At 34.7% G+C, this 14,678-nt stretch overlaps 2 long non-coding RNA genes across 2 annotated transcripts; both read left to right on the forward strand.

Annotated features, from left to right (window-relative positions):
- Positions 1-2,683: 2,683 nt before the first annotated feature.
- On the forward strand, positions 2,684-3,835 carry LOC131945112 (uncharacterized). The gene is made up of 2 exons (XR_009387112.1): positions 2,684-2,807; positions 3,570-3,835. It is a non-coding gene; the product is annotated as an uncharacterized LOC131945112 (long non-coding RNA).
- A 6,968-nt stretch (positions 3,836-10,803) lies between these two features.
- Positions 10,804-12,609, forward strand: LOC131945108 (uncharacterized). Its single transcript, XR_009387110.1, has 2 exons — positions 10,804-10,976; positions 12,349-12,609. It is a non-coding gene; the product is annotated as an uncharacterized LOC131945108 (long non-coding RNA).
- The last annotated feature ends 2,069 nt before the right edge of the window (positions 12,610-14,678 follow it).

Below are 14,678 nucleotides of genomic sequence, written 5' to 3' on the forward strand. Positions count from 1 at the left end.
CTGGTGAAGCATCACATGTTAATATAAGTCTTTTCCCTGGGTCATAGTGAGTTAGTAAGGTGTCAGCAGACAAAGCCTCTTTTGCTGTATTAAAAGCAGTATTTTGTTGTTTACCCCAGTGCCAAGTTGCATTTTTCTGTAGCAGCTTGTACAGTGGTGATAGTTTACCAGACAGATTCCCTATGAACTTTGCATAGTAATTTATCAAGCCCAAAAAAGCTCTTAGTTGTTGGGTATTTTCAGGTTTGGGTGCTTCTTTAATGGCTTTTGTTTTCTCAGGTTGAGGTCTGATACCTTGCTTGCTTAATATATAACCAAGAAAACTAATTTCTGTCAGCATGAATTGACATTTATCTTTGTTTATCTTTAAACCTTTTTCACCAACAATTTTCAATACTTTATCAAGTGTTTTAAGATGTTCAGTGTCATTCTTACCAGTTATGTACACATTGTCAAAGTACACACAAACATTTGGAATATCCTTAAAAATACTATCCATGACAGCTTGGAAAATTCCAGGGCTGGATGATATACCAAAACATAGTCTTTCATATTGGTAGAGTCCTTTATGTGTGTTTATTGTCGTATAGACTTTTGAATCTGGATGCAGTTCTAGTTGAGTGTAAGCATGACTAAAGTCTAATTCAGTGAATTTGTCTCCTCCTGCCAAATTCAAAGAAATTTCCTCAATGTTAGGAATAGGGTACCTATTTAGCTCTATTTGCTTATTCAGTGTAGTTTTATAATCTCCACAAATTCTTATAGAACCATCCTTCTTTAACACTGGCACAATGGGCGTTGCCCAATCGGAATAGTCTACCTTCTTTATGATGCCATTGGATTCCAATCTACTTAGCTCATTTTCAATTTTATTCCTCATTGCATAAGGTGGAACTCTAGCTTTGCAGTATCTTGGATTTGTATCTTTAATGCTTAACTTCACTGTTCTATCATTTAGTAATCCTGGATTACCAAAAACACATTTATTTTCAGATATTACTTTATCTAGTGAAGTAAGACTAGATTCTTTTACATTCTTCAATGAACAAATACTCTCCCAATTTAACTTAAGATCACTTAACCAGTTCCTACCTAGTAATGGTGGTCCATTTCCTTCAACCACAAGAAGAGGAAGTTTAACACTTTGACCATTATAACTTACATGAACCATACACTCTCCTATTACCGGAACGTTGTCACCAGTGTATGTTGTTAGACACTTGTGACATGGCTGTAGAGGCACTGATCCTCCTGTGACAGCGTCAAAATCCTTCTTTGTTATGACTGTTAGAGATGCTCCAGTGTCAAGTTGGAAGCTGATGCTCTTACCGTTGATATAAACTGGTACATTGATGGGAGCATGACTTATTGATTTCACAGAGAACAGGTTGAAATCCGGCTGCGAATCAGCATTTTTACAGGTAGAGTGGTTCATTGGTTGGGTTAGGTAGTCTTGGTGAGAGTTAACATAGTGCTGCTTTTGGTTGCGGTACTGTCTTGACTGGCTAGATTTAGCAACAGACGAAGACTTTGCAAAGCAGGCCTTGGCAATGTGACCTTGCTTACTGCACTTATAACAAGTTGCAGACTTGAACTTGCACCGATGAGATGCATGGGGACCTTTGCATCGATGACATTTTTGATAATTATTACTAGATTTAGATCTAGGATTTGAACGAGCAGGCTGTTTAGCATAAGTTGAAATGCTCTGATGGGGTTGATGTTTATTGACTAACCTGCTGTTTACTGCATGGATCCCTGAAGGCGTAAGAGATTTCGCCGCATCTGATGACTGCTGGAATAAAGTTGCAAGTTGTATTGCTTTTTCTAATGTTAGATCTGACTCGAGCAGCAACTTTCTTTGAATATCAGGGCTGTTTACACCTGTCACAAACTTTTCACATAGTCTGTCAGACAGCGTGTCGCCGAATTCACAGAATCTACTTAAATGACGTAGAGCAGCAACATATTCTGATATTGACTCGTTTGGTTGACGAGTCCTACTGTCAAATCTAGCTCGACATAGAAACTTTGATGGTGTAGGCGCATGGTGGTCTGTTAGCAATTTGCTCAGCTCGTTAAAGCTCTTGGTAGTTAGACTAGCTGGTGCGCATAAGTCCTTTAATAGCCTAAATTGTTGAGGCCCTATGACTGTTAACAAAACAGCTCTCTTTTTGGCTTCTATCGTCACGTTGTTAGCTTCTAGGTAAAAGCTTAACCTATCTAGGTAATCCTGAATGATTTCATCATTCGAATCAAATTGTTTTATTTGGCCATACAGCGCCATTATTCTAGAAATACTTAGCTAATAAGCTCTAGCAAACCTCTTTTTGCGTAATTAGGTGCTCTTTCTAGTGGATTATTTATCCTTCGTCGCCAATGTGTGATAGATTGTAATCACTGACGAGGAGCCACATTGGTTGTTAACAGTCTTTATTTACAGCCATTAAGGAAAGAGAAAGAGGAAGTACGATACACAAGGGACATCACTCAAGATAACAATATAAATATAATACTAATACAGAAGAGTGAGTTCCCTTGACCTCACAATTATCTCAATCTATTACAGTAACAATCGTCAAAAAAGCGGGACAAAAGCAGAGTATTGTGTTGATAATGTAACTATTCAAGTACTAAATCAGATGCCTTCAGACTGCCTATAACAAACGTGTGTAACCTCTGACCAACGAATTCTTATCTTGGCATTAGACAAGTACATCAACACTCATTAAGGGAGTTAAGCAGACTGACAGCGAAGATGAAACTGTTGCTTGTTTTAGTTGGTATTTGCACAATACTTGCCCTTGGTAAGTCGATGTTCTATAGTTCTTGTACCTGGTAAATAGATACCCTAAAGTACTTGCACTTGATAAGTCGATGTTCTATAGACTTTGCACTTGGTAGGTAGATATTATATAGTACTTGCACTTGAAAAGTAGATATTTATATTTATATTACTTGCACAATACATTAACTTTATTTATACCAATACGTGCACTAGTCAAGACAACGTTCTTAAGTTCTTGTGTTAGATTGTTCGATTTTGCTCTGTTTTTGTACTTTTCTTTCGCCGTTATTTAACTTTTCATTTAATGTTCTTGTACGGTTCTTTCCGTATTGTCTTATTGTTTTTGTATTGTTGTTGCATGTCATCTACGTCAGATGTGACATCTTTTGCATACCACTTTTGGCATTATGTGTATGAGATCATAGTTCAACCACCACGTTAACCCAACTTTTCTGTTAAAATATTACAGGTGATATTGTCTAGTTTTTGTTTACACTGGGGAAATTTTAAATACGTTTATCTTTAAATAGGCAAATAGCATAGGTTCATTTCAACACTGATACGTTCGTGTCAACTTCTCATACCCATAGTATCTTTGCGTGGAAAGTGTTAATACGAATACTTTTACGCTAAGGATTAGGGTTGGCAAATTAGGTTAATCGTTGGATCAACATCAAACAATGGTTAGAGTTAAGTTTAAGGTCGAATTATCATTACCAGATATACCACCTATTCAAAACAAAGGTACGACTAAACCTATTGTTGCTCTCTCTACCACCAGGGCATGCAGCATCTTTATTCACCTTTCGCCCACCCCCCAGCCAAGAACCTTGTAGCCAGCCGCTGACCGTTTGTGATGTTGACCCCTGCCTCGGACGTACCTGCCAATATTATCCTGCCATCTGCGTGCCCAACTATTGTGGTGGATGCAGTTCGAAGCTCTACTTCAATGGTTATGAAGTGAATGACCTCATGTGTTCAACACTCATTGTTGGGTAAAAACGTGTTCTTGCCTTCAGTTCATTAAAAAAACATGTACTGATTTCATGTGATTGTCTTCTTTTCTAAATATAGACAAAAGTTATACTAATTAATGTACATATTTATATTTAGTGTTTGAAATTTCAGTAGATGAAAATATGGCTTCACTAATAACATAATTCAGTCTTGTATATTAGTTGAAATTGAATTTATAGTAATTTATTTAAAACAAAACAGAGGGTGTCGCAGTAGCGGGTGGGGGGGGGGGGCTGAAAGGGCTGCAGTCAGGGCCCCGAGTTTTAGAGGCCCTCAAATTTACCGCTTAATTGTTGGTTTTCACTATAAAAACAAATGTTTTAATATTTGAATAACAAGATTAAATCAATTTTTTTTTCAAAATCTCAAACACGTGCACACACATAGGTAAAAATACCAGCTGTTGTCACGTCCTACCCAGACATTGTTTATTTAAAGCCGAAGCTCCCTAAAATAACATAGTCCGGACTAGCGTTGTTTATCACAACAAAATGAGTTAATTTTAGCAATAAAAACACAAACAGCAGCCGAATGGTAACCAATGAATGACCCATCGTTAAAAAAAAGTCACGAATTTAAGTTGGTTTTTTTTCGGTCAGATCGCAGTGTTAGCAAAAAATTTAAAGAAATAATACTGAAAACGCTCAACACTGTGACCTAGTTTTCACTCGCAAGCATTAAGACCACCTGCGTTATAGGCTAACCCTAGCAATTAATAATAAAAGTACTAATTATCTTTAAATTTGAGTTAAAATGACAAGCAATTTTATTTACCAAAGGCCAAAAATATGAGTTGTTCCCCATGAAAAAAACTCCCCGCCCCCCTTATGTTAACACTAGCTTTCGTCGCTTTCTGCTCGAAACTGTTTACTTAAAGCGATGTTGCTAACTAAGATAATATACATTTTATTTCGGTTGATTAACTAGTTTTAGGAAGTAAAACACTGAATCTTAACAAAATAGGCTAGAAAAAAATGTTTTATTTCATAATGTGAGTGTATGAGTGATCCATCTAATAGCTTACAAATGGCGCTTTAATCCCAACAAGAGGCGTAGCGACCCTTCCCTCTGCGCCCTGGGCAATCTTTCTATTTGGCGCCCCCCCCCCCGCTTATATATATAAATATATATATATATATATATATATATATATATATATATATATATATATATATATATATATATATATATATATATATATATATATGTTTATATATATATATATATACATTTCTATTTACATATATATATATATATATATATATGTGTGTAATCGTGTGTGTGTGCAATCGTGTGTGTAATGTATATAAACGTATATGTGTGAGTGTGTAAGCGTGTGTGTGTGTGTAAGCGTGTATGCGACAGTCCGGAAAAGGTTTATCAGTTACAGTGTATTATTTTCTTTTCTAAAACTGTACGCTAATTAAATTCCCTTTATGATGCGTATTCCTTTTACAAAGATTAGTAATGTCAGGAAAAAAATATGCTTGATCTGGGTTAGAGGGTGGTTTGTAGCCAGCGCTAATTTCTTTGGACCTGCCTTTAATGTTCTATTTTGATTTCTGTTGTAATATGGTACATAGTTGGATTATAAGTTTATTTAAATAAGGTTATACAAGTGACATACAAGAGCAACTTATCAGACACATTTAATGTACACATTTGAATAGGACATGGGTATTTCGTTTATTGGTTGATAGTATAACGAAATAAACCGGGAGTGATCTCCCCTAAACTTTCTCGAATATTCTTATATAACTGGGAATATAGACATGATTTTTAATTACTTAAACTTTTAAAAATATAATAGAATCTCATAGAAAAAATAACTGCGCACCAAGCGAACGCAAAATAAAATGTGCATAATAGTGCGCAATATTATTAGTACTTTTTAAATTTACATGTGTTTTTTGAGAAATCGGAAATAGCGTAAATTAGCCCTTCCGGTCGACGGAAATTACTCAAAATTTAACAGAAGGTAGAGAATTAGATCTTTTACTTACATGTAAAATTTCATTTATCTATCTGAAATAGTACTCAAGGTATAGGCTTTTGAAAAATTCAAAGTAAGAAAAGTACCACTTCCGGTTATCGGAAATCGCTCAAAAGTTGATACGGATCTACGATTTTGATAAAATACTTATATATGAAATTTCATCAACCTAGCTGTAACGGTACTCAAGTTATCGTGTTTACACACGGACACACAGACAGACAGACAGACACACAGACAGACACACAGACATACGGACAAGATTGCAAAATTATGTTTTTCCGTATCAGTGAGGTGTAAAACGTCGAGATTTGTAAAAATCTCGATTTTTTTTTTTTTTGCACGATTACAAGACTTTCTCTATACTTCGTATATACGATGAAACAAACTGGAATCTAGCGACTATTAACATCTCAAAGTCTTGGATTTCGCAGATGTGCGCTGCCTTCTCGCACACAGTCAACAACAAATGCATAACAAATGCATAACTAATAGTACTGATTAAAATAGCAGTAATAACCAATTTAATGATAGTGGCACCGCCCATGACGTTCTGATTATAATAAGCAGCGATAAAACGTGTTTAAACACTCTAAGACAATATGGAATTCAAATGCATTGTCAAAAAAATTCAATCAGGATCTATAGTTAAATGTGAAGTCTCTTTTACTGTATGGCACGGAGCTAGGTTAGTGACAGTGGAAAATGAAATAAGAGCATGGAAAAAGTGTTGGTTAGGGCACAATATCAGAAAGACAGTAAATAACATCACTAAGCAGGTGATGTAGTAAAGTCCACGGGTAAAGAGGAAAAGAAGGAGACAAAAAGTCATGAAAGAAATCGTTAGAACAGAGATGTGGGAGGCTGGATTATTAGGGTTCTATCTTCATAAAAGTCCAGTGAGTTGACGAAATGTTGCATACGCCTATGCTTCTATGTAAACCAAAATGAAGAAAAAAGAAGAAAATATCAAAAGAGTTTGAAGCACTGGTTCTTAACCCGGATTTGATCGAACCCAAGAGGTTCGGTATATAAGTCCCAGAGCTTCGGCTGAGGTCAAGACACACATCCGACTCATATGATTCACGATCAGATTTTCTCAATGTGGACGATAAAACTATTAAGAAGGGTTTGGTAAAGGCGCATATGAAACTGATGGGGTTCGGTACCCCCAGAAACGATAAGAGCTACTGCTTTAGAGTGTAGGTTGTATACGGATCAAGATTATTTGATTTACTTTTGGTTATGTCTTTAGAACAATTACGATAATAGTGTATTATAGTTTTAAATTATCAGTTAGGTTGAACAAAGTGACAAAGCATCAGCTGTTGTAGTATTGTACCATATTTTTTTACATCCTTTAGTAGGTCTAGTGGCCTTAACTATATAAAAATTACAGTATAAGGACTTGTTATGAAACAAGCAATAAAAAAATGATCTGTTCGGTACAATATACTTATGTTGTTTTTAGCTCTTGAAATTTCGGCAAGAGTATCGTCTTCCACCCACCCACTCCGACCGTATGCTATTTTACTGATCGGATAGCGATTCAAGAATCTCTTTAATACAGTGATCCAGGCAAGATGTATTGCTATCAAGTAAAAATATCTGATCTCTCATTTGAAGTTGAGAGAATCGTAACAATCTTACAAAGAACTAGTCGCGTCATTTCTTAACAAAACTGGCTAGTGAAATTATATTGGTTTCTTTTCTAAGTGTCAAAAGAGTTATCTACTCACCAATCCGGTACAAATACTTGAGAGTTTGGTTCGCGAAAAAAGCGCCTCCACCCCTCACACACAGATAGCTCATGTTGGATAAATTCGAAAAAAGTTTCGAGTTCAAACCCTCTGGAAGATAAGGCTCGATCCCTTCCAACACCAAAAATTAAGAACGAAGATGAAGGGCAAAGTTTGTAGAGCGGATTTCAACGTAATTAACTGTTTTAAACGTTACACAATCGTACAATTCACTTTAGTACAATAAGTTTCTTTTCTAAGTGATTAAGTTTATCTACTCACCAATCCAGTGTAATATTGTGATTTTATTTAGCCTAAAAGCGCCCCCCCCCCCCGAATCATCTTGATAAAAGTCACTAACGCATTTTAGGGTTAAAAACCATACAATACGCTTTAATACAATTGTTTCCTTTTATAAGTGGTAACGTTCATCGACTCGCTGCCACCGCTTTTAATCTTTCGCATAACGTAAAGAAAATATTAAATACACGCAAATTTTTAAAACATATTAAACAAATCAATGTCAAATAATACTTTCGTTTAGATTCCTAGAAAAAGTGGATACATTTTAAATAAAATAGTGTTAAAAAAAACTAATTAATTAAAATATTTCTATGGTAATGCCAGGGGAGGTAATTTAAAAATAAACTCAACTCCCTCTCAATAATTTAAGGTATTTTTTTTATTACTAACACATTGCTTATTATACGATAAGGTTCATAATTAAAATAGATTAATGTTAAGATTATATTATTTTCTAATTAGGAAAGCAGGTTGTTCTGCGGTGCGTGAGAGCAAGTGTATAAACGGTCGTTTGTTTCATACAGCTATTTGATAAGGCGTTTAAGTTTATGTTTTCCTTTTATTTGTTTATGTTAGTGATTGGTATGTCTTTGCGATTTGCGTTGCGTTTGCGTGTGTTTTCTGTTGTGTTTCTTTTTGTGTTTCCGTTTGTGTTTGCGTTTTTTGGTGATTTGAGTTGTGTTTGCGATTTTGTTTGAGTTTGCGTTAAGTTTGTGTTTTCTTTTGTCTTTGTATTTGTCTTTGCGTTTGTAATTGCGTATTGCGTTTGCATTGTGTTTGTGTTTGTATTTTTTGTTTGTGTTTTTGTTTTCGTTTGTTTTCCTTTGTATTTGTGTTGGGTTTTTCCGTTGGTACATTTTAAAAAGATTCACCGTGGCGAAGCACGGGTATCCAGCTAGTATATATATATATATATATATATATATATATATATATATATATATATATATATATATATATATATATATATATATATATATATATATATATATATATATATATATACCTCTCGACATGACCGAATCAGGAAGACATAAACAGAGTAATTTGAACAAACATAATGAGATAGGTGACTTTTTACAAGCTTTTATTTAACTCACTTCCTCGTCAGTCTGTCGTCAGTCGTCAGTCTGTCTAGACGGAAACGCAGGAGTGAAAATTCGGACAGTTCTACTTGACCGACACGATTCACAGTTGGCACGTGGGTCAAGACATGAAGACAATGCAATCTGAAACTAAATTTGACTTAATTGGATGCCTAATTGATTTTTTATGAATTAATTAAAATTTGGACCGAATTAGTAGGCATGTCTAGCCAACCACACCACACGCGTCATCAATAGCTGCGCCATCACGACCACGTAATGGCTGCGTTCAAAAACCATTGCGCGCCGACTGAACGTGATATTCAGTAGGCGCGCAATGGTTTTTAGTCATGTAACTCTATTGTAGATAAAACATGTAAAGTACTGAAAAAAAATTCATAAAAAACGTTTTAATAACAAGCTTTTATGTAATGATGCACTAAAAAGTAGAAAATAAATTATAGACTACTATTTAAATAACTATAAAGAAAAGCGTGGGTGTCTTCCTTAACATTAGTAAAGGTATCCAATAGATACTAAAGTGACCCACGCTTTTCTTTATAGTTATTTAAATAGTAGTCTATAATTTATTTTCTACTTTTTAGTGCATCATTACATAAAAGCTTGTTATTAAAACGTTTTTTATGAATTTTTTTTTACAAGCTTTTATTTAACTCACTTCCTCTGTCGTAAGTCGTCAGTCGACAGTCTGTCGTCAGTCTAGACGGAAACGCAGGAGTGAAAATTCGGACAGTTCTACTTGACCGACACGATTCACAGTTGGCACGTGGGTCAAGACATGAAGACAATGCAATCTGAAACTAAATTTGACTTAATTGGATGCCTAATTGATTTTTTATGAATTAATTAAAATTTGGACCGAATTAGTAGGCATGTCTAGCCAACCACACCACACGCGTCATCAATAGCTGCGCCATCACGACCACGTAATGGCTGCGTTCAAAAACCATTGCTCGCCTACTGAACGTGATATTCAGTAGGCGCGCAATGGTTTTTAGTCATGTAACTCTATTGTAGATAAAACATGTAAAGTACTGAAAAAAAAATTCATAAAAAACGTTTTAATAACAAGCTTTTATGTAATGATGCACTAAAAAGTAGAAAATAAATTATAGACTACTATTTAAATAACTATAAAGAAAAGCGTGGGTGTCTTCCTTAACATTAGTAAAGGTATCCAATAGATACTAAAGTGACCCACGCTTTTCTTTATAGTTATTTAAATAGTAGTCTATAATTTATTTTCTACTTTTTAGTGCATCATTACATAAAAGCTTGTTATTAAAACGTTTTTTATGAATTTTTTTTTACATTTGAAACATTTGAAACTGAACACGAAAAAATAACAGCAGTTTAACTCTCATATCTTCCGACGGTTCTAAAACTTAAAAAAAAATCAACTTAGAATATTCTTTAATGATTGTTTTGGCTAATGATACTAAAATTATCCATTTACTAAGTAAGGGAAAATAATTTTGAAGAATTGGTCTGTGTGTTGAATTAAATAAAGTTCGAGAAAATATTCTCTGCAAAGTCAACTCATGTGATTCTATGTTACCTTATGTGTTTAGGCGTTGTATTATTGTTGTTTATGTTGTTCATAATTTTGTGACGACGTTTATCGAGGGGGGGGGAGGGGCAGAAAGTGTGACGACAAACTTTTAAATAGTAATTTTAGAAACTGTTTTTGCGGGGTGATGTATATCGAGAAGTGATGTCATTTTAGAGGGAAAGGTCTGGTTTTTTTGTGATATGTCACAATAAGGACAGGGGAGGTAACAATCGTCATAAAAGCTATAGGTCATTTAAGTAAGACCACTTTAAAATATTGTGTTGTTAATGTAACGGTGGATGTTCTAAATCAGATGCCTTCAGATTGCCTATAACAAACGTGTGTAACCTCTGACCAATGAATTCTTATCTTGGCATTAGACAAGTACATAAACACTCAGTAAGGGAGTTAATCAGACAGACAGCGAAGATGAAACTGATGCTTGTTTTAGTTGGTATTTGCACAATACTTGCCCTTGGTAAGTAAATATTCTATAGTACTTGTACTAGGTAAGTCAATGTTCTAGAGTACTTGTGCTGGGTAAGTCAATATTCTTTAGTACTTATACTAGGTAAGTCATGTTCAATAGTACTTGCATCATATAAGTCGATGTTCTACATTACTTACTCAATACTTAAACCATATCTATACAATACGTGCAATAGTCGACAATGTTCTAAAGTTCTTGTATTAGATTGTTCGATTTTGCTCTGTTATCGTACAGTTCTTTCAATGTTCTTCCTTTACTGTTCTTTCACTGTTCTTGTACTGTTATTGCATGCCGTCAACGTTAGACCTGACACCTTTACATGCCTGCTTTTAGCATAAGTATGAGATAATCGTTCCACGACCCATATTACGGTAACTCAAAAATTAGGTTGAAATATCCCAGGTGATAGTGTCTATCTAAAAATTCTAGTTTTACTAAGGGGTCTTCCATTTATGACGTCCATACGGAAAGGGGAGGGGGTGGGGTACGAAAACATTGACTTTCGTGGACACGTAAACGTCCAAATGTATTATTGAAGTGTTTACATTTTAAAACCAACATAAAACTCGTATCCTGTATGTAAAACGTGAAATTAAGACTACACTGCTCGTGTTTTAAAAAACCCATCGTAACGTGTAAGTAAAGCACTGGATTTATACCTACCCCGGGTTGTCAATATCATAAGCGATGTCACGATTTTTAAACTATTTTTACCTCCCCTTTTCCCTGAGTCCACTAATCTTCACTAAAAACCAGGACCCAACACCTGAAAGGACGTCAAACTTCAAACCTTTACCACATCTTTCAAGACTTATTTTAAAAAGTAAAACAATTTTTTTTTCTAAAATATTTACTGAGAGTGGTTAATGTTAAGTAGGTCTAGATTGATTTTTATTTAATTTTTTAAAAAAAAATTATCTACGTGAAGAAACGGCTTAAATTCGGTTTCTAACGGAGTGTGACGTCATTTATGGACGAACTCAAAAATAGCCCTTCTTTGGAGCGGGTAAGTAAACAGAAAGTAGACTGGTGAGGGGAGGCGGGGGGGGGGGGGTGTTGAGTAGAGGGGGTCTAAAAATTTTGCGGACGTCATAAATAGATGAGCCCTTACATCGGCCTAAATGTACATACGTTTACCTTAAAGTATCGAGTACTCACACTCCTAGTGTCATAGTATCGTTGTGTGGGAATCGTTGATATGAATAATTTTACTCTAAGGATTAGGGTTGGCCAATAAGGTTAATCGTGGAATCAAACAATGGTTGGAGTAAAAATTAAGGTAAAATTAACATTACCAGTTGAACCACCTATTCAAACATGCAGGTACGACTAAGCCTGTTATTTCTCTCTCTACCACCAGGGCATGCATCATGGTCTCTTTTCTCCCCTAACCCAATCCCCAGCCAAGAACCCTGTAGCCAGCCCCTGACCGTGTGTGCTAACCCCTGCATCGGACGTACCTGCAGATATGTTACATCTGCCGTCTGCGTGCCAGATTACTGTGGTGGATGCAACTACAAGTTCTATATGAATGGTATTCTAATAAATGACGACGTATGTTCACTACTCATTGTTGGGTAATCACGTGTTCTTGCCTCAGTTCATTAAACAAACATGAGCTAATTTCATGTGATTGTTTTCTTTTGTGAGAAATGTTAGCCTATGTAGATCTACAAAAGTTATATTAATTAATGTACACACACACACACACATATATATATATATATATATACATATATATATATATATATATATATATATATATATATATATATATATATATATATATATATATATATATATATTATATATATATATATATATATATATATATATATATCAGTAGATGAAAAATAATGCTTTAATTATGAAAAAATTTTTTATTAGTTTTGATTGAATGCATGGTAATTTATTTAACACAAGCCAGAGGGTGTCGTCCATAATAGATGACGATTTCTGAGAATGTAGAGTTTCGGACTATTGTAAGTATGTAAGACGATGGAGGGGGGCATCGGAGTAAAGTGGGGTAACCTTTTAAAAAGTTTAACTCCTTGTATGAGTAACCCCTTAAGTCTTTATATGACAGCATGTAAAATAAACCGGGAGTGATCTCCCTTAAACTTTCTCGAATATTCTTATATAAAACAACAGGGGATGGGAACTCCATTTTAAATACTTAAAGTTTTTAAAATAGAATAAAATCTCGTAGAAAAAAGAATTGCACACCAAGTGAACGCCAAATGAATGTGCATAATAGTGCGCAATATTATTAGTTCTTTATAAATTTAGATGCGTTTTTTGAGAAATCGGAAATAGCGTAAATTAGTACTTCCGTTCAACGGAAATTACTCAAAATTTAACAGAAGGTAGAGAATTAGATCTTTTACTTACATGTGAAATTGCATTTATCTATCTGAAATAGTACTCAAGTTATAGGCTTTTGAAAATTTCAAAGTAGAAAAAGTACCACTTTCGGTTATCGGAAATCGCTCAAAAGTTGATTAGGATCTACGATTTTGATAAAATACTTATATATGAAATTTCATCAACCTAGCTGTAACGGTACTCAAGTTATCGTGTTTACACACAGACAGACAGTCAGACATACACACACAGACAGACACACAGACATACGGACAAGATTGTAAAATTATGTTTTTCCGTATCAGTGAGGTGTAAAACCTCGAGATTTGTAAAAATCTCGATTTTTTTTTTGCACGATTACAAGACTTTCTCTATACTTCGTATAAACGAGAAAGTAAAAATGATCTATTCGGTAGCTTCCGCCCACCCACTCCGAACGTATGCTATTTTACTGATCGGGTAGCGACTCAAGACTATGGCAAGGATATGGCAACCATATTTTCAGAAGAGTCTCTGGTACATCCAAACATTTTTCCTTAAGTACCCTAACTTATACATACACAAATAAATGAAAAAAAATCATAAAAAACGTTTTAATAACAAGCTTTTATGTTATAATGCACTAAAAAGTAGAAAATAAATTATAGACTACTACTTAAATAACTATAAAGAAAAGCGTGGGTCACTTTAGTATCTATTGGATACCTTTACTAATGTTAAGGAAGACACTCACGCTTTTCTTTCTAGTTATTTAAACAGTAGTCTATAATTTATTTTCTACTTTTTAGTGCATTATTATATAAAAGCTTGTTATTAAAACGTTTTTTATGAATTTTTTGTTCAGTACTTTACATGTTTTATTTACAATAGAGTTACATGACTAAAAACAATTGCGCGCCTACTAAACGTGATGTCGCGCCTACTGAACGTGATGGCGCAGCTATTGAACGTGATGACGCGTGTGGTGTGGTTGGCTAAGCATGCCTACTAATTCGGTCCACATTTTAATTAATTTGTAACCCTCACTCAGTGGGGATGCTTTTACCCACTGAGGTGTTGTGGTTAAGACGGGCTGACCCTGAGATTAAGTACACACCGACGCCGACAGTTGTTGTCAAGTACTCGTTTATTTATAGCATCGAGCCATGACGGCGATGCAACACAGTACAAAACGAACTAGCCAAGATAGACCAAAAGATCCAAACAATCCAAAAGACCAAAAGATCAAAAGATCAAAAGATCAAAAGATCAAAATAGAAACAGAAAACTGTAGCCCTAAAACAAATGTAAAATAAAAAAGTTACATTCAGGACAACACCACGTGTA

The sequence above is a fragment of the Physella acuta genome, unplaced genomic scaffold (assembly GCF_028476545.2).
Source record: "Physella acuta isolate Inbredline_101_S28 unplaced genomic scaffold, ASM2847654v3 ptg000524l, whole genome shotgun sequence".
NCBI lineage: Eukaryota > Metazoa > Mollusca > Gastropoda > Physidae > Physella > Physella acuta.